The sequence below is a fragment of the Bombina bombina genome, unplaced genomic scaffold, assembly GCF_027579735.1.
Source record: "Bombina bombina isolate aBomBom1 unplaced genomic scaffold, aBomBom1.pri scaffold_78_1, whole genome shotgun sequence".
In the NCBI taxonomy this organism is placed as follows: Eukaryota; Metazoa; Chordata; class Amphibia; order Anura; family Bombinatoridae; genus Bombina; species Bombina bombina.
Window position 1 is genome coordinate 573,393 of NW_026511871.1, and position 21,542 is coordinate 594,934.

At 48.2% G+C, this 21,542-nt stretch overlaps 1 protein-coding gene across 1 annotated transcript in view; it reads right to left on the bottom strand.

The window, feature by feature from the left end:
* Window positions 1-21,542, bottom strand: part of LOC128643985 (cytochrome P450 3A9) — a 607,001-nt gene that overhangs the window by 77,946 nt on the left and 507,513 nt on the right. The gene's annotated exons all lie outside the window — the stretch shown is intronic.

Here is a 21,542-nt window from a genome sequence, read left to right on the forward strand (position 1 = left end):
CTGATTCAGAAGGAAAAAATGAGAATGTAAAAGTTAGCCATCATTTAGCAGAAGATCATTTCATTAGTGGCGGCCCCATAAGAAGCATCAGAAAGTACCTGGGTCGTATTGAGTTACAGGAGAGTTGGTACCTGCGATAAGATAATGGTCCTTTAACCCATGTTTACAAAATGGTCTCCAATCATAATCCTGTTGGCTTCTTATACACATTTGAACCAATCACACAGCCAAGTCTGCAGTTACTAGGTCTACTGGATTGTGCAAAAACAGAGATAATTTCTGAACAAATTTTAATCTATAATTTATTTATACTACTATTTACTGCAGAAAGGAAGGTGTTACCATTGCTGGCTTTACTACTGTGGTACTGAGATGCAGGGAAGCATTACACCTGAAATACTAAGAGCAGGAAGGCTTTACTCCTGTGGTACTGAGATGCAGAAAGGCATTACCCATAAGTACTACGGGCAGGAAGGCTTTACTCCTGGGGTACTGAGATAGCGGCGCCTGCTGTCTGCTTGTTGCCTAGGGGGGAGTCGGCTCCTCTCTGCGTGCGGCAGTGATGTCATCGCTGCACGCTTCCTCCTGCAGAAGCCGGTCCGGATCTCCTGTGGCGCGAATCCTGCACCTATGTAAGTAACGTCAGTCCTACCTATCACTGCCCAAGTATAAGTGTTACTTACTGTTCTCCTGGGTGTTATTGATTTGTCTGCTGGATTGATACTGCTGCTGAACTCTGCTTGTCTGACCACTCTACCTGTTAACCCCTATCTGCCCTGGATTGCCTCACTGTTGCCAAACCCTGCCTGTCTGACCATCCTAGTGGTTTACCCCTGGACTACCTTACTGTTGCTGAACCCTGCCTGCCTGATCATCCTAGTGATTTACCCCTGGACTACCTTACTGTTGCCGAACCTTGCCTGCCTGACCATCCTAGTGGTTTGTCTCTGGTTTCCTGCCTGTTGCCACCAATGACTGTCCTGCCTGTGGTGAGTGCCATTTATCTCATCTTGCAAACCTACTCTGCTCTGGGATATTCCCCATAATTCCGGCTCGACGCTGCGATAACAAGACTACTGGCTGAGTTTGGTCTGATAGAGGAGTATCCCACGAGCATTACAGCAGGAAGGCATTATCCCTGAAATACAAACAGAAGGAAGGCTTTACTCTTATGGTACTGAGATTCAGGAAGGCATTACCCCATAAGTACTAAGGACAGGAAGGCTTTACTCCTGTGGTACTGAGATGCAGGAAGGCATTACCCCTGAAATACTGGGAGCAGCAAGATGTCACCCCTGTAAAACTTAGCAGCCAAGAAGGAGAGAAACTCTAAGTAAAAAGAGAGAGATAGCCAAGCAAGAAATAGTTCGGTCTGAAAGAAAGAAAGAGTTCGCTCTGATAGAGGAGTATCCCACGAGCATTACATTATACTTGGGCCATGAAGCCAGATGAGGTGGCACGAGCAGTTTATCTTCAGGGACAGATGTTGGGAACCCATACCACACAGTTGCAGAATATGGATTACAAGCTAAAGGCTATAACCGCTCAACTCTCTTTACTAGTTACAGTGAGGAATACCGCCCCTGTTGTTCTACCGCCAGTCTCTGCTCCTAGTACCTCCTCTGCTTCTGGAAGTATACCCCGGATACCATTGCCTGAGGTACTACTGATTGCAGGGGTTTTCTTAACCAATGCAGGCTGCACTTCTGCAATGATCCTCACACCTTTTAGTCTCACCCGTCAAGGGTCATCTTTATAATTTCCTTACTGAAAGACAAGGCTCTAGCCTGGGTCTCTCCCCTTTTGGAACAAAACGCTCCACTCCTGCATGATGCCAATGCTTTTATTTCTGCATTATCTTCTGTCTTTGGGACTTCTGGCCGTACCTCTGCTGCAGGATTTTCTCTCCTAGGCCTATGCCAGGACAATAGAATGGTGGCACAATTTGCCATCAAGTTTCGCACCTTGGCACTTGAAACCACTTGGGATTGCAGCCTTTAGGAGGGGTCTGCATGAACGCATCAAAGATGAACTCACTTATCGTGATGTTCCTTCTACTTTGGATGACTTTATAACACTTTGTATCAGTCTGGACTCTCGCTTCCAGGAGAGACAAGCTGAAAAAGACAGAACTAGGAGGGTGCTTCCCTCCTGTCCTCCTATTCGTCCGAGTTCAGCAGTATCCTCTACCCCTTCAACAGCTCCAGTTACCCCAGTGGAGGAACCCATGGATCTCTCCTCCTTCAAACCTTCAGAATCTGAAAGACAGAGAAGAAGGAGATTGAGACTATGCTTTTATTGTGGGTCTAACACCCACCAACTTAAGGACTGTGACCTTCGGCCGTGAAAAGCCAATGCTTAGGGGATAACACTGGGGTACCTTTAAGCATAATCTCTACTAAATCCCCTCACTCCACTCGGATTCTGGTACCTGTAACCCTTACCTTTCTCCAGAACACTGTCCACACTCAAGCCTTCATTGATTCAGGGGCAGCTGGAAACTTTCTGGATCACCATTTTATGATTCAAGCTGGCTTGCCTCTTCTGTAGAAAAGACATTGTCTCAAAATAACTACTCTGGATGGCACCCCCCTTGGTTCAGGGTTGATCCATTTTGAGTCAGAACCCCTGACCCTGACTGTGGGAGTCCTTCATACCGAACAGCTGCAGTTCAAGGTCATTCATTCTCCAGCACAGCCTGTCATCCTTGGTCTTCCTTGGCTTCATATACACAATCCACAGTTCGGCTGGGCTGAAGGACAACTGGCCTCCTGGGGTGCCTCCTGTTTCCATTCCTGCCTTGCTAAAGTCACTCCTCTACTCCATATCCCCATAGCCAGTATACAGACTCCTCCAAACCTTCCCTCAGTATATATGGACTTTGCAGATGTGTTTGAGAAAAAGGCAGCCAACGTGCTACCACCCCACTGTCCCTATGACTGCAAAATTGACCTCTTTCCCGGAGCCCCACTTCCTAAAGGGAGGACTTACCCACTTTCCAAAGCTGAAACCAAATCTATGGAGGAATATATCCAAGAGAATCTAGCTAAAGGCTTCATTTGCCCTTCCTCCTCTGGGGCAGGATTATTTTTTGTCAGTAAGAAGGATGGTGGGCTCAGACCCTGCATCGACTACAGGGCCTTGAACAACATAACTATTAAGAACCGCTATGCCATTCCTTTGATCACAGAGCTCTATGACTCTCTCCAGAATGCTCGCTATTGAACATATCATACCCCCCTCATACCCCCCTCCTTTGTGGTTGCTCAATTGAATACCACCCTTTTTCAGAGGCTGCAACATGCCCAGTCCAATTAACCTCCTGAAGCCCCCGTGGCTTCCGAAATTTTTTTGTAACTCTAAACCTACGCACTCCCGTACTGTCCTGGGCTCATAACAGTAAACTCTTAGGACATCCTGGTTTGACAAGGACTTTTAAGCATCTTTCCCAACACATATCTTTCCCAACACGTATGGTGGTCTACTATGAATGCTATGTAAAAACCTGTATAAATTGTGCTTCCAACAAAACTTCCCGATCCTTGCCTCCTGGCTTGCTCCAACCATTGTCCATTCCCAAACAACCATGGACACACATAACAATGGACTTCATTGTGGACCTCCCACCTTCTGACCACCATACAGTAATCTGGGTTGGGGTAGATCGCTTTTCCAGACTGGCTCATTTTGTACCCATAACAAAACTGCCTTCTGCCCAAGAATTATCATCTCTTTTCCTTCTGCATGTGGTAAGACTCCATGGCATTCCTGTGAATATTGTTTCCGACAGAGGTCCATAATTCATTTCTACCTTTTGGAGAGCCTTTTGTAAGTTGATTGGAACCACGTTTTCCTTGTCTTCTGGCTACCATCCTCAGACCAATGGTCTAACTGAGAGAGTAAACCAGGATCTTGAGGCTTATCTTAGAGCCTTTGTCAACGCTCTCCATACCAACTGGTCCGAGTTGTTACCCCTAGCGGAGCTGGCAAGAAACACTCATTGGCACTCTTCTCTTCAATGTTCTCCATTTTAAGCCGCAGCAGGGTATCAACCTTCTGTCTTCCCTCTTTCTGCTCAGTCCACTGGGGTTCCTGTTGCAGACCGACACGTTACTGAACTCACCACCCATTGGCAACGTATTCGCTCTTAGCTACATTCAGCTGTCTCTAGATATAAGAAGTTTGCTGATTGTCATAGAGCTTCTGTATGTGCCCTCTCAGAGGGTGAACGTGTTTGGGTCTCTACTCAACACATTCGTCTACGTCAACCCTGTCACAAATTGGGGCCTAGATTTATTGGTCCTTACAAAGTCTCCTGTTGCCTACAAAGTGGCCTTTGCCCAAAACTCTGCGCATACACCCAGTCTTCCATATCTCACTACTCAAGCCTTACATCAGGAACAGATATACCCAGCTCCAAGCTCCTCCTTCTCCACTCCTAGTCCATGGTGACCCTGAATATGAGTTTGCTAAGATCCTGGACTCCAGATACAGGCGCAGACAACTGCAGTATCTGGTACATTGGAAGGGTTACTCTGTGGCAGATCATTCCTGGGTTCCTGCCCGTGATGTGCATGCTCCATCCTTGGTCTCTAGATTCCATGCTGCTCATCCTTTGAGGCCGACTCGGGTTCTCGGAGGGAACCCTTGAGAGGGAAGCTTTGTTGCGCCGTGCAACACTAGCTGTTGCTAGGGACACGGCGCCTGTTGTCTGCTCATTGACTAGGGGGGGGGGTCCGCTTCCTCCTGCAGAAGCCGGTCCGGATCTCCTGTGGTGCTAATCCTGCACCTATGTAAGTAACGTCTGCTGCTGAACTCTGCTTGTCTGACCACTCTACCTGTTAACCCCTATCCGCCCTGGATTGCCTCACTGTTGCCAAACCCTGCCTGCCTGACCATCCTAGTGGTTTACCCCTGGACTACTTTACTGTTGCCGAACCCTGCCTGCCTGATCATCCTAGTTGTTTACCCCTGGACTACCTTACTGTTGCCGAACCTTGCCTGCCTGACCATCCTAGTGGTTTGTCTCTGGTTTCCTGCCTGTTGCTGCCAAGGGCTGTCCTGCCTGTGGTGAGTGCCATTTATCTCATCTTGCAAACCTACTCTGCTTAGGGATATTCCCCATCATTCCGGCTCGCCGCTGGGATAACAATACTACTGGCCGAGTTCCGTCTGATAGAGGAGTATCCCACGAGCATTACAGCAGGAAGGCATTACCCCTGAAATACTAAGGGAAGGAAGGCTTTACTCTTATGGTACTGAGATTCAGGAAGGCATTACCCCATAAGTACTAAGGGCAGGAAGGCTTTACTCCTGGGGTACTGAGATGCATGAAGGCATTACCCCATAAGTACTAAGGACAGGAAGGCTTTACTCTTATGGTACTGAGATGCAGGAAGGCATTACCCCATAAGTACTAATGGCAGGAAGGCTTTACTCTTGTGGTACTAAGATGCAGGAAGGCATTACCCCTGAAGTACTAAGGGCAGGAAGGCTTTACTCGTATGATACTGAGATGCATGAAGGCATTACCCCATAAGTACTAAGGACAGGAAAGCTTTACTCCTGTGGTACTGAGACGCAGGAAGGCATTATCCCATAAGTACTAAGGACAGGAAAGCTTTACTCCTGTGGTACTGAGATGCAGGAAGGCATTACCCCTGAAGTACTAAGGACAGGAAGGCTTTACTCTTATGGTACTGAGATGCAGGAAGGCATTACCCCATAAGTACTAAGGACAGGAAGGCTTTACTCCTGTGGTACTGAGATGCAGGAAGGCATTACCCCTGAAGTACTAAGGGCAGGAAGGCTTTACTCTTATGGTACTGAGATGCAGGAAGGCATTACCCCATAAGTACTAAGGGCAGGAAGGCTTTACTCCTAGGGTACTGAGATGCAGGAAGGCATTACCCCATAAGTACTAAGGACAGGAAGGCTTTACTCCTGTGGTACTAACATGGAGGAAGGCATTACCCCTGAAGTGCTAAGGGCAGGAAGGCTATGGTACTGAAATGCAGGAAGGCATTACCCCTGAAGTACTAAGGGCAGGAAGGCTTTACTCTTATGGTACTGAGATGCAGGAAGGCATTACCCCATAAGTACTAAGGGCAGGAAGGCTTTACTCCTAGGGTACTGAAATGCAGGAAGGCATTACCCCTGAAGTACTAAGGGCAGGAAGGCTTTACTCTTATGGTACTGAGATGCAGGAAGGCATTACCCCATAAGTACTAAGGGCAGGAAGGCTTTACTCCTAGGGTACTGAGATGCAGGAAGGCATTACCCCATAAGTACTAAGGACAGGAAGGCTTTACTCCTGTGGTACTAACATGGAGGAAGGCATTACCCCTGAAGTGCTAAGGGCAGGAAGGCTTTACTCTTATGGTACTGAGATGCAGGAAGGCATTACCCCATAAGTACTAAGGGCAGGAAGGCTTTACTCCTGTGGTACTGAGATGCAGGAAGGCATTACCCCATAAGTACTAAGGACAGGAAGGCTTTACTCCTGTGGTACTGAGATGCAGGAAGGCATTACCCCATAAGTACTAATGGCAGGGAGGCTTTACTCCTGGAGTACTAAAATGCAGGAAGGCATTACCCCATAAGTACTAAGGGCAGGAAGGCTTTACTCTTATGGTACTGAGATGCAGGAAGGCATTACCCCATAAGTACTAAGGGCAGGAAGGCTTTACTCCTAGGGTACTGAGATGCAGGAAGGCATTACCCCTGAAGTGCTAAGGGCAGGAAGGCTTTACTCCTGTGGTACTGAGATGCAGGAAGGCATTACCCATGAAATACTGGGAGCAGCAAGATGTCACCCCTGTAACACTTAGCAGCCAAGAAGGAGAGAGACTCTAAGTAAAAAGAGAGAGACAGCCAAGCAAGACATATACATGAAGTGAATGTAATAAAGAAAGGCCACCCAGGAAAGAGTGAAATACCCATAGGTTATACAGATAAAAAGATTATTATGTTTTTATTCATTACCACAGATATACCTGCAGTTAAGTTATGAGTTTGCGCTCTCTGTTCTGCAACAATGTGCCGCTAAATGAGGAATTCAACTTGCAAATATGAATATGTGAATAGCAAAAAAGTTATAAAAACATAAAGTATGCTTACCTGATAATTTAATTTCCATCGAGGGGAGGAGAGTTCACGGCTTCATTCATTACTGTTGGGAATTAAGAACCTGGCCACCAGGAGGAGGCAAAGACACCCCAGCCAAAGGCTTAAATACCTCCTCCACTTCCATCATCCCCCAGTCATTCTGCCCGAGAGAACAAGGAACAGTAGGAGAAATATCAGGGTATAAACGGTGCTAGAAGATAAATTTAGGTCCGCCCATTGGAGATACGGGTGGGAGCCATGGACTCTCCTCCCCTCGATGGAAATGAAATTATCAGGTAAGCATAATTTATGTTTTCCATCTAAAGGGGAGGAGAGTCCACGGCTTCATTCATTACTGTTGGGAACATATACCCAAGCTCTAGAGGACACTAAATGAAACCGGGAGGGCAAAAGGCGGACCCTAATCTGAGGGCACCACAGCCTGCAAAACCTTTCTCCCTAAAACAGCTTCCACAGAAGCAAAAAAGTGTGTAAGGAGGACCAGGTAGCCGCCTTACAAATTTGCTCCATAGAGGCCTCTTTCTTGAAGGCCCAAGACGAAGCCACAGCTCTAGTTGAATGAGCCGTGATCCTCTGAGGAGGCTTATGTCCCGCTGTCTCGTAAGCCAAGCAAATCAAGCTCCTCAACCAAAAAGACAAAGAAGTAGCAGAGGCCCTTTGCCTCTTGTGCTTCCCAGAATACACAACAAAAAGAGATGTAAACTGCCTGAAATCCTTCATAACCTGAAGATAGAACTTCAAGGTACGAACCACATCCAAGTTATGAAGTAACCTCTCCTTTGAAGAAGAAGGGTTAGGACACAAAGAAGGAACAACTATTTCCTGATTGATGTTACGGTTAGACACCACCTTGGGGAGAAACCCCAACCCAGTGCGAAGTACAGCCTTATCTGCATGAAACACCAAATAAGGAGGAACAGATTGCAAGGCAGCTAGTTCAGATACTCTGCGTGCCGATGCAATAGCCAACAGGAAGAGAACCTTCCAAGACAGAATCTTAATGTCTATGGAATGCATAGATTCAAACGGAACCCTCTGCAAAACCTTAAGGACTAAGTTTAAGCTCCAAGGTGGAGCCGACTGTCTAAAGACAGGCCTGATTCTAGACAGAGCCTGAACAAAAGATTGAATGTCAGGAAGGTCAGCAAGGCTCCTATGCAACAAAACTGATAATGCCGAAATCTGTCCCTTGAAGGAACTAGCGGCAAGACCCTTCTCCAAACCATCTTGGAGAAAAGACCGAATTCTGGATACCTTCACCTTATGCCAAGGATATCTATGCTTCTCACACCAGGACAAGTAAGTCCTCAACACCTTATGGTAGATGCGACGAGTGACTGGCTTCCTTGCTTGAATTAGAGTATCGATCACACTTTCGGAAAAGCCTCTCTTGGCCAAGACTATGCGTTCAATCTTCACGCAGTCAGCCTCAGAGAATCTAGATTGCGATGTTGAAAAGGGCCCCGTGACAGCAGATCCCTGCGACAGGGTAACCTCCACAGCGGAGAGGTTGACATCCCCATCAGATCCGCAAACCACGTCCTCCGCGGCCACGAAGGAGCAATCAGAATGGTCAGGGCCTGCTCCTGTTTGATGCGTGCCACTATGTGAGGTAGAAGTGGTAACGGTGGAAAAATGTAAGCTAGGCTGAATCCCCAAGGAACCACTAAGGCATCTATCAGCTCCGCCTGGGGATCCCTGGACCTCGGGACGCCATGATATCTATCTCCGGCGCTCCACATCTGTGACAAATCTCTGCAAACACCTCTGGGTGAAGAGACCATTCCCCCGGATGGAAGGATTGTCCGCTGAGAAAGTCCGCTTCCCAGTTGTCCACACATGGAATGTGAATCGCTGAGAGTGAGCAGTCATGGGACTCCGCCCACTCCAGAATCCGAGACACCTCCCTCATCGCAAGGAAGCTCCTCGTACCCCCTGATGGTTGATGTAAGCCACCAAAGTAATGTTGTCGGTCTGGAATCTGATGCAACTGACCGACTCTAGAGAAGGCCATGCCTTCAGAGCATTGTAATCGCTCATAGTTCTAGGATGTTGATCGGAAGGAGAGACTCCTCCCTGGACCACTTTCCTTGTGTTATCCTGGCACCCCAAACAGCTCCCCATCCTGTCAGACTGGCGTCCTTGGTCACAATCTCCCAGGACGGTCGCAAGAAGGATGTCCCCATGGACAGTTACTCCGGATGGATCCACCAAGAGAGGGAGTTCCGAGTCCGAGCATCCATGTATATCAGCTGTGATAGATCTGAATGATCGCCATTCCACTGTCTCAACATGCACAATTGAAGAGGTCTGAGATGGAACCTGGTGAATGGGATGACATCTATGCTTGACACCATGAGACCTATCACCTCCATACATTGAGCCACCAACAGGCTTGTGAAGGACTGAAGGGCAAGACAGGTGGACGCAAGCTTCCTGCGCCACTGATCTGTGAGAAATATCTTCATGGACATAGAGTCTATTATCATGCTCATGAACTCCACCCTGTTGCTGGGAACCAGGGAACTCTTTCCTGAGCTGATCTTCCAACCATGAGATTGGAGCAGAAGAAGAGCCCTTGAATGATCCTCTGCGAGGCTGAGCGACAGTGCCTAAACGAGTATGTCATCCAGGTAAGGCACCACAGCAATGCCCCTGGATCTGGCCACTGCAAGCAGTGCCCCCAGAACCTTCGTGAAGACTCTCTGGGCAGTCGCCAGACCAAAAGGAAGGGCCACAAACTGGAAGTGTTGGTCTAGAAATGCAAATCTTAGGAACCTGAAGTGGTCCCTGTGATTTGGCAGTTGTCATGAACTGTCCCTCTTGAACTAGGGGCAGAATAGATCTGATCATTTCCATTTTAAACGATGGAACACTCAGAAACTTGTTTAAACACTTTAGGTCCAGAATTAGGCGGAACGTGCCCTCTTTCTTTGGGACCACAAAAAGGTTGGAATAGTACCCTAGCCCCTTTTCTGCTAGGGGTACTGGTACGATAACCCAGAGAGAGGCGAGATCCCTCACACACTCTAGAAAGGCCTCTCTTCTCTGGTCTTGAAGACAGGTTTGACAGGAGGAATCTGCCCCCGGGCGGATGGGATCTGAACCCTATCCTGTAACCCTGGGAGACCACCTCTAGAACCCAAGGGTCCTGAATGTCCTGCAACCATGCATCTGAGAATAGAGATAATCTGCCCCCTACGTGATCCGGAGACCGGTCGGGGGCCGCCCCTTCATGCCGAGCGGAGGGCTTCTTGCTCTGTTTAGACTTGTTCCAAGATTGAGCCGTCTTCCAAGATCCCTTGGACTGGTCCGCTTTTTTGTGGGTTGCTGGCGCTGGGCCTTATCCACGCGAAAGGGATGAAAAGTAGATCCTTTAGGCTTAGCCTTCTTATCCTGTGGTAGGAAGGCTCCCTTGCCTCCCGTAATCGTGGATATAATCAAATCCAATCCTAGACCGAACAGGATCTTTCCTTTAAAAGGCAGGGACAACAGCCTCGCTTTAGAGGTCATGTCCGCAGACCAAGATTTTAGCCACAGAGCCCTGCACTCTAAAACAGATAAACCTGACACCTTAGCATTCAGGCAAATAATTTGCATATTGGCATCACAGATGAAAGAATTGGAGATCTTCAGCGCCTTAATCTTCTCCTGTATCACAACGATGGATGTCTCCCCCTCAACCATTTCACACAGGGATTCACACCAATATGTCACAGCTCCAGCGACCACTGCAATGGCCGCTGGTGGCTCAAAAACAAACCCTGTGTGCTGAAACATCTTTCTCAACACATCTTTCTCAACATGTTTTCCAGCTTTTTATCCATGGGCTCTTTAAACAACGAACTATCCTCAAGGGGAATAGTCGTCCGCTTCGCGAGCATAGAGATAGCCCCATCCACCTTAGGGATGGTTCCCCACAGCTCAAGCTGAGAGTCCGAAACAGGGAACAGTTTTTTAAAGGTAGAAGAAGGGGAAAAGGAAGTACCTAATCGCTCCCATTCGTTCTTAATAATATTAGCCATCTTAACGGGAACCCGGAAAGACTGAGGCACAACCCTGTCCTTGTATACCTTGTCAAGCTTAGTAATCACAGGTTCCTCCGGTATCTTGGGTTCCAGAACATCCAGAGTAGCAAGCACCTGCCGAAGCAGCGCAAATTCTCCATCCTAAACCTATAACCAGACTCCTCCGCCGCCGGAGGTTTAGATGACACGGACTCCGACCCAGAAGGGGCCTCCTCCGAAGAATCGGAGTGGGCCTCGTCATCGTATAGAGCCTCTGGATCTTCCATCGGCGAGGACAAACCCTGGGCCGGGCCGCTATGATAAACCTCTACGCTTGCGCTTAGCAGAACGTGGTTAGGCATGGATCACTTTCTAAACGCCTACAATCAGCCTGGAACTTTTGGCGCTGCATAGAACGATGAAGGCAATCCTAAATCGTCATCCACGTGGAAAGGAGTTGCTGGAGATGCTCCTCCAAAGCCGGAATACCCTGAGACATGAATGAATCGGGCAACAAGGATGGTTGAAACCCATAATTCGCCATGAATGGGGATAACTTGGAGGAAGCATTAATAGCACTATTACGAGCAAACTCTGCCCAAGGCAACCAATTATTTTGGTGATCTGAGACATAGCAATGGAGGAACTGTTCCAGAGCTTGATTAGACCATTCTGCAGCCCCATTAGATTAAGGGTGATATGCCGAGGAGAAGGAAAGCTGGATCCCCATTTGAGCACAAAAGGAACGCCAAAATCTGGAGACAAACTGGCTACCCCGGTCCGACACTATCTCCTTGGGTAACCCATGTAAACGAAAGACCTCCCGGGCAAAAATTGAAGCAAGCTCCTGAGCGGTAGGCAACTTCTTCAATGGAATGCAATGTGACATTTTAGAAAAACGGTCAACCACCATAAGGATAACAATATTGCCATTGGAAACAGGGAGCTCGACAATGAAGTCCATGGAAAGATGTGTCCAAGGACACTCACCATTAGCAATAGGTTGAAGAAAACCAACAGTAAGATGTCGAGGAGTCTTATTCTGTGCACAAACTGAGCAGGAGGCAACATACGCAGCAACATCAAAATGAAGACCTGGCCACCAGAATTGTCGAGTGACAGACCAAATAATTTGGTTCTTGCATTGGTGACCTGCGGCTTCAGGATAGTGGTAAGTGTACAAAAATTTAGTTCGAAGTTTCTCAAGAACAAAGCACTTACCACTAGGTTTCTCAGGAGGTGCATTGGTTTGTGTAGCCAGGATCTCCTCCCCCAAGGAAGAAGTCAAATTAGTATGTATGGTAGCCAAAATATGGTATAACTGGAGTAGTTACAGACTCCTCTTTGGACAGAGGGGAAAATTGTCGAGAGAGGGCATCAGCCCTAACATTCTTACTACCAGGCAGGTAGGAGACCACATAATTAAACCAAGACAAAAATAGCGCCCATCTGGCCTGTCGGGGTGATAAACGTTTTGCTTCAGATAGATAAGTTAAATTCTTGTGGTCAGTAAGAATGAGCACTGGCACTCTAGTACCCTTGAGAAGATGCCTCCATTCCTTGAGTGCCAAAATTATAGCCAGTAATTCCCTGTCGCCAATTTCATAATTGCACTCCGCTGGAGACAATTTCTTAGAGAAGAAACCACACGGATGCAAGGAACCGTCAGGCGTAGGACGTTGAGACAAGAGGGCACCTACTCCAGTCTCAGATGCATCGACCTCAAGAACGAAAGGCAGGACAGGGTTAGGATGAGCCAGAACTGGAGCGGCAGCAAAGGCAGTCTTAAGACTATCAAAGGCCTTAATGGCAGTAGGTGACCAATGGGGTGACCAATGGAGTGGATCATTCTCTTTATGGGTCATGTCTGTGATAGGTTTGACCCAGGAAGAAAAGTTTTCAATAAACTTTCTATAGTAATTGGCGAACCCCAAAAAACGTTGAATAGACTGAAGACCAACTGGGCGAGGCCACTGCAGAACTGCAGATAACTTGTCAGGATCCATGGAGAACCCTGCAACGGAGATAACATAACCTAGGAAGGTTACTTGAGTCTCTCGAGTTTACAAAACAGGCCGTTCTCACGTAGTCTCTAAAGAACCCGTGTAACATCAGAACGATGAGCCTCAAGTGTGGGTGAGTGTATGAGGATGTTGTCCAAGTACACCACAACACACTGTTGCAACATTTTTTGTAGGAAAACAGCAAGAGTATTACATAGGCCAAAGGGCATTACAAGATACTCATAATGCCCGCTCCTGGTGTTAAATGCTGTTTTCCATTGATCCCCTCAAATCAAGTTTAGTAAAGACCGTAGCTCCCTTGAGGCAGTCAAAGAGTTCCGTAATGAGCAGAATAGGGTAAGCATTCTTAATGGTAAGATGATTAAGACCCCTATAATCGATGCATGGTCTGAACTCGCCACCCTTTTCTTAACAAAGAAGAAGAAAGCCCCTGCAGTAGAGCAGGATTTGCAGATGATCCCCCGCGACAGAGCATTGGCAACATACTCCTCCATAGCACAATTCTCAGCAACAGACAGAGGGTAAACCCGGCCCCGAGGAGGAATGGCTCCGGGTTGCAAGTCTATGGCACAATCGTAAGACCGGTGAGGAGGCAACGTACCAGCACGCACCTTGTCAAAAACGTCTAGGAACTCTCGGTACTCCTCTGGCAATTGAGATACTGAAGAAGTGCACAAGACTTTAATTGGTTTCCGAAGACAAGTGGAAATACATTGCAGAGACCACGATAAAATTTCAGACCTGCGTCAGTCGAGACTGGGATTGTGCTTTTGGAGCCAGGGATAACCCAGAACAACCGAAAAATGCGGAGAGTTTATCACCTGGAACTGGAGGGTTTCAAAATGGAGAGCCCTAACAGCCATGGATAACGGAGCAGTTTCGTGAGTAACGAGTGCGGGCTGAAGGGGCCTGCCATCAATGGCCTCAATAGCAAGCAGAACGGACTGAGGCAAAACAGGAATGGAGTGTTTTGATACAAAAGCACTGTCAATGAAATAGCCCACAGCACCGGAGTCAACAAGAGCCTGGGTGACTATGGAGGAGTCCACCCAGGAAAGGACAACAGTGACCAAAGGTTTCTCCTTTAGTGGTTCCGGGGATGAGGATAAACCACCCAAGGTCTGCCCCCGACAGGACCTTAGGTGTGAGCGTCTTCAAAAGGTGGCCCTGTAACCCACAATAGAGGCAGAGCCCCTCCCTCCTCCTAAAGGTCCTCTCCGCCTCGGAGAGATGCATGAATCCCAACTGCATTGGCTCAGCAGTACCTGGTGACTCAGGACCAGGAGGCATGGGAGGAGAGGGAGGCATGGGTGGGAACGAACACGTAGGAGACAACTGAACAGGAAGCTTCCGCAAGCGCTCCTTGACAGAGGGCCTCTCACTTAGTCTGATGTCAATTAGGATCAAAAAAGACACCAATGTCTCGAGATCTTCTGGTAAATCTCTGGCAGCAAGTTCGTCTTTAATCGCATCAGAGAGCCCATGAAAAATAGCGGCAACAAGGGCTTCATTGTTCCAACCTACCTCTGCGGCAAGCGTACGGAAATCAATGGCATACTGAGCAACAGATCTTGTACCTTGCTGAATGGACATGAGTCATTTAGCAGCAGAGGAGGAGCGAGCCAGAACATCAAATTCCCTTTGAAAGGAGGCCACAAATTCAGGGTAATTTGAAATCACAGGTTTATTAGTCTCCCACAAGGGATTAGCCCAGGCAAGAGCTGTGTCAGAGAGTAATGAGATGAGAAATCCCACCTTAGCTCTGTCAGAGGGAAACACCTGAGGTAACATCTCAAAGTAAATGCCCACCTGGTTCAAAAACCCTCTGCACTGATTAGCTGAGGTAGAGGTGCAGAACCGGACATGCTCCTGGTAGGACTTGGTGCAGCAGCGGAAACAGGAGCAGCCATAACTTGCGGGACACTTTGGTCCAAATGTGCAGTGCGAGTCAGCAGGGTTTGCAGGGCTAGTGCATATTGATCTAAGCGGTGATCCTGTTCATCCATCCTGGAAATTATGGCAAATAAAGGTGGATTATTAGCACCATCAGGATTCATGGCCCTTGCATAATGTCAGGGTGCCAGGAATCAGACTGAGACGAGAAGTGCAAAAATAATCACACCTTTATTAATAGCAAGAAATAATAAAAAGTCCACAAGTCAAATAACAAGCCAGGAATCAAAACCAGAGCTAGTAGTCAGACGAGCCGAGTCAGGAGCCAAAGCGAGTAGTCAGACGAGCCGGAATCAGGAACAAGGAGAACAGCAGAGTCAGGAACAAGCTAGAGATCAGGAACCAGGAGGGACGTCAGACAGCCAGGTAATACACAGGAGCTCTCACAAACAGGTCTGAGACAACGCAAGGGCAAAACATACTGAACAGAGGCCCTTTAAATAATAAGTCATGACATCACAATTCTGAGACTGCATCCTGTCTCACACGGATGATGTACACCAGTCTGGCCATAAAAGGAAGTGCAGGAAATGAGCAGCATCACACAGTATGCACCAGAGTTAGCAAGAGAGGTGAGTAAAATGGCTGCCAGAAGCACATGGCAAACAAAACAGGGAAAAAAACCTGACATTTATCAAGGCATGTGGAACATAGTTGGGAAGGCTGATCTACCAAAATCCCCTCACAATAAACACAGGAATGAGACTTAATTAAGGAAGGAGAGCCTTCCAATGTGTCAGATTCCTCCATCGCTTGCGCGCTTGGTTAGACTAACTTTATTTATTAAAAAGGCACCTTTATACCACCAATGGCCGGGGCACTCAACACCTCCTAGGACCCGGACTACAGAAACCGCTATGTCTCCTGCACCACAGATCAACAGGAAGGATAGCTAGCCACACCCAGTCACATGGAATGCCTGGCAGGACCACCCCTGCACTAGGGAAAAACAAGCCAAAAATGGCCGCGTAAGTTTCCGCAAGTAACCTGAAAGTTCCACACATTGCCAGAGCCTCATCTCGCACATAACGCAGCAGTGACACAATAAACAATATCATGTATAAATCCCCCCCTGTTCCATAATCCCCCTTGCAGGAATATTAACCCTTGATTCTGTAAAGATAAAAAGGCGCCACACTGTGACCCTGTCTTCTATGTTATCATTATTAATGAAAAAATGAAACGATCTTACCAGAATCTACGCTGTGGAACAGAAACACGGCCCTTCAAGTGTGACAGGTTAGTAGCCTCGCCCTTGACATGGACTTGAGTGAAGATAGCAGGCAGCGAAACTCATCAACGCTGATTGCTTATGGAGCTGTTAATATGAGTCAGGATGGTTTCGCAGAAAGACTCTCCCTGCATCTCCGGACTCTAACTTTCGCCTAGACTCTCACTAAGAGGCTGACAGGACTACTTAAAACTCCAGTCCCACAGCGAAGAGTACTACCCTCCATAAGTGACTACTCCGAAATTCCGGCACTCCTTTGCCATCTTCCTGTGACGAAAGGCAAAGAATGACTGGGGGATGAGGGAAGTGGGGGAGGTATTTAAGCCTTTGGCTGGGGTGTCTTTGCCTCCTCCGGTGGCCAGGTTCTTAATTCCCAACAGTAATGAATGAAGCCGTGGACTCTCCTCCCCTGTAGATGGAAATAGTGTAAGTGAAGACACTTTATTTCTGTTGAAATCGGCTGCAGGCCTAGAGGACATTACTAATACTTTATTAAACACTAGTCCTAAAGCCCATGTACACGGGCAAATTTTTTAGGTACCGCGGTTCCAACCCTTGCTCCCTCTCTCTCCCCCCTCTCTTTTGCGCTCTCTCTCTCTCCCCCCTCTCTTTTGAGTTCTCTCTCTCCCCCTTATTTTGCACTCCCCCCCTCTTTTGCTCTCTCTCTCTCCCCTTTTTTGCTCTCTCTCCCCTCTTGTGCTCTCTCTCCCCCCTCTTTTGCTCTCTCTCTCCCACCTCTTTTGCTCGCTCTCTCTCTTCCCCCACTCATCTGCTCTCTCCCCCCTCTTGCTCTCTCTCGCCCTCTTTTGCTCTCTCCCCCCTCTTTTGCTCTCTCTCTCCCCCCCTCTTTTGCGCTCTCTCTCTCTCCCCCCCCTCTCTTTTGCTCTCTCTCCCCCCCTCTTTTGCGCTCTCTCTCCCCCCCCTCTCTTTTGCTCTCTCTCCCCCTCTCTTTTGCTCTCCCCCCTCTCTTTTGCTCTCTCTTCCCCTCTCTTTTGCTCTCTCTACCCCTCTCTTTTGCTCTCTCTTCCCCTCTTTTGCACTCTCTCTTCCCCTCTTTTGCGCTCTCTCCCCCTTCTCTTTTGCGCTCTCTCCCCCTCTCTTTTGCACTCTCTCTCCCCCTCTTTTGTGCACTCTCTCTCCCCCCCTCTCTTTTGAGCTCTCTCTCCCCCCTCTCTTTTGAGCTCTCTCTCTACCCCCACTCTTTTGCGCTCTCTCCCCCCCTCTCTTTTGCACTCTCTCCCCCTCTTTTTTGCGTTCTCTCCCCCTCTCTTTTGTGCTTTCTCCCCCTTGCGCTCTCTCCCCCTCTTTTTTGCGCTCTCTCCCCCCTCTTTTTTGCTCTCTCCCCCTCTCTTTTGCGCTCTCTCTCTCCCTCTTTTGCTCTCTCCCTCTTTTGCACTCTGCCTCCCCCTTCTCTTTTGCGCTCTCTCCCCCCTCTTTTGCGCTCTCTTTTAAACTCTCCCCCCTCTCTTTTGCGCTCTCTCTCTCCCCCCTCTCTTTTGCGCTCTCTCTCCCCCCTCTCTTTTGAGCTCTCTCTCTCCCCCTCTCTTTTGAGCTCTCTCTCTCCCCCTCTTTTGTGCGCTCTCTCTCCCCCTCTCTTGCGCTCTCTCCCCCTCTCTTGCGCTCTCTCCCCCTCTCTTTTGCGCTCTCTCTCCCTCTTTTGCGCTCTCTCTCCCACCTCTCTTTTAAGCTCTCTCTCCCCCCTCTCTTTTGAGCTCTCTCTCTCCCCCCTCTCTTTTGAGCTCTCTCTCCCTCCTCTCTCTCCCCCTCTTTCTCTCCCACTCTCTTGCGCTCTCTCTCCCTCTTTTGCTCTTCCCCCCTCTCTCTGCTCGCTTTCTTTCTTTCCTTCCTTCCTATGTTTTGTTCTCTCCCGCCGGCCACGCCCCTCCCGTCATGCCCGCCGGCCACGCCCCCTCGCCACGCCCGCTACGCCCCCATCACGGCACGCCCAACGCCGTCACGCCCCCACCAGGCAGCTTCCGCAGTGCGCACTACTCTGCAGCTGAAGGCCAGGTGTGTTTGTCCGCGGGCAGTCTCTACTGCATGACGGCTTCAGACAAACACACTTGGCCTTTTATAATATAGGATATGTGCAATGGGTGTACTCAGATATTATACCCCCATCTGACAAGGAAGACTTTACCTCCCCCTCTTATTTGCTATAACTCTGTCAAATAAATGGTTCTAAGCTTCAGTAACTAAAGGATACATTTCTTTCTGCTGATTTTTTCATGTCTGAGAAATAATCATGAGATTTCTTCAGCGCTAAAATCTCACCTTGTCTGGGAAGTGGAAATCTATTTCCTCGTGCAGTCTTTGCTGAACATCTGGGTGGGTTGCCAAATTATAAAACAAGTAGGAAAGTGCCATGCTTGTGGTCTCATACCCAGCAATTATGAAGACTATCGACTGGGCCATTATTTCATCATCTGTCAGAGCTGTGGAGAAGACAATATAGGGGTGTACTGTTTGTTTCAAGACTAACCACATATTATCATTTCCTGGAGTTGAACCTCAGACAAGTAAACTGTAACACATGCTCATCAGAATATTTATATACAAATTAAAGTTTAGACTTTTAAAATTTAATTATAAAATTGAGAAGATTATACAAAAACTTAAATTATGCTTACCTGATAATTTTCTTTTCTTCAGATGGAAAGAGTCCACAGCTACATTCATTACTTTTGGGAAACAAGAACCTGGCCACCAGGAGGAGGCAAAGACACCACAGCCAAAGGCTCAAATACTACTCCCACTTCCCTCATCCCCCAGTCATTCTGCCAAGGAACAAGGAACAGTAGAAGAAATACCAGGGTGAAAAGGTGCCAGAAGAATAAAAAATAAAGACGCCCCACAGAAAAAAATACGGGTGGGGAGCTGTGGACTCTTTCCATCTGAAGAAAAGAAAATTATCAGGTAAGCATAATTTAAGTTTGTCTTCATAAATGGAAAGAGTCCACAGCTGCATTCATTACACACAGAACACACAGGACACAGAATGCAAAAACGGGAGGGTACAGTAGGTGGCCCATTCTGAGGGCACCAGGCCTGAAAAAACCACAACCCAACCAAACCCCGCTTCGCCGGAGCTGGACAAAAAACAAACTAGAAGGAAAAGGCCCCAAGGACACTGACCTGCAGACAGTCCGAAAGCCTAACTAGAGACCGCAAGCAGACGCACTGAGTCAACACTCCTCCAGGAGAACCATCGCCCAGCAGTCGGTCCCCACACAACCCTTCCTAGTACAGTACCAAAATCCCCAAAAGGGAGAGAACAAGGGTAAGCCAAAGGGATACCTAAAGGTACAGCAAAATACATAAAGGAAAAAAAAAACTTCAAAGGAAGGCCAAGTCCACAGAGACCCGAATGGATCCCAAGAACAAGGGGAGATGACGCCCAACCCACAAGGAGCAACCGGCATCATCACGGAGAAGAACATCTCCCAAACATCGTGCAACAGCACTGAAAAAGACAGCTGAAGGCAAAGTCCTCAAACGTCAGAACTCAGAAACTGAGCAAACAGAATTACAAGTAACAAACTCAGATTAAACATCTGAGTCCAGCAACATGCTGCCATCCGTAGGAGGACAGGGAGAAAACACTATCTGTGCTAAGAAGCGGCCAAACTAAATTTTAGCAAATTGCCCAACCTCCATAGACAGAGGACACTCTCCAGACAATCCAGACGGCAAAGCCTACTCACAGACCACAAAGGGGGAGAGGCACAAAACCTCTAAAAAAGGTCCACAGTCATCCCCAAGACCTGAGGATGAACAACAGATCTCAGATCTTAAACCTAGCCGGACCAGCCCAAGCAGCAGCAGATCTGAAAGCAAGGGAACTGAAAGGAACCCCAAAACCGGCCCCCAAAAGGGCGGAAGAATGGACACAGCCACTTCAATCTAAAGACAATCAAGCAGGCGATAGACCCAAGGTATCTAGCAATGCCACCCGACTAAGTCTCAATGCGGAGCCAGCATCTCCCAGATGGAAAGGAACAACTCAAAAAACAGACCAATCCCCGAACCAGATAAAACATCTGTTCCAACCTCCCGAACACCGGAGAGGCCCCTAAAAAAGAAACCACACCTCCGCAAGGACGACAACGAGCCCCCTGAAAAGGAGATCGTCGATAAACACCTGCCCATAAGACAGGAGGTCGTAGAAAGAACCGAGAGGACACAAGGCCAAGTCACTGATGAACACGGAAGAACCCCTTAAAACACTATCATGTTAGCACACATACCTGGCGCAAAAGTGACAGCTGAGCAACCACAAACCTTCCGTTTGCTAGGCAGGAAAACCCGCCATCAGGTCACGTTAGTTGGCTGACCCCAGGGAACCGTACTGTCCGGCACAAGACAAGCCCCAAGGAGCCCGGCTCTCAGTAAATCTGGCCAAGTTGTAAAACAGAACAGCCAGAACAAGGGCTAAGCCCAAGTACCCTGGAAACTGGAACCCCCAGGCCAGTCCTAGGATCATAAGATCCGGTAACATCCCACAGCGGGATCCACACAGAGAAAACGCAGAGTAAAATCCTCGACAACCGGAAGATCAGGACAAGAAGCCCGGGCCCCACCAATGTTTAGATTAAACAATCTTCCAGGAACATAAATTCCTCGTCTGATTTAAAAAAACAGACCTCCCAGGGAAAAATCCAGAATTACCCGGATAACAAGAGCAAAAAGGCCTTGCAAGTCCCGACCCAAAGAAAAGAGACCACCCCTTGCAGGAGCCCAACACTCCAAAGAGCCGGTAAAAGGTGTCCAAGCAACATTAACATGATTGTGCTTGAAAAGTGCGGCTAATCTCCCTTAAGGGACACAAGGTGCTGCACCTTTTATTAACCTCGAAAGGAGGAAAGGCTGAGTAGACCTCGCCGGGGATCGAACTAGCAACCCTCGGTTTGCTACAGTACAGAGTAGACACAGAGCATTAGTATGCTGAGCTAGCTGTTCAGCTAGCCACGAGCTCCAGACACAAGGGGAACAGTGAGGACAAGTCACCCGAACAGAGCAACATCACACCTCCACATCACCTCAGATTCAAAGTCAGAGGACAGAAAAAACATGGGTTTGGATGCCACCTGGATGGCAATACCTGAACCATATGAGTGGAAAACCACTAGGACCTCTTCTATCCCAAGAAGGAGATGCAGAGCATTCCCAACACCGGGGAAGGACCCCTAACCGGAGCAC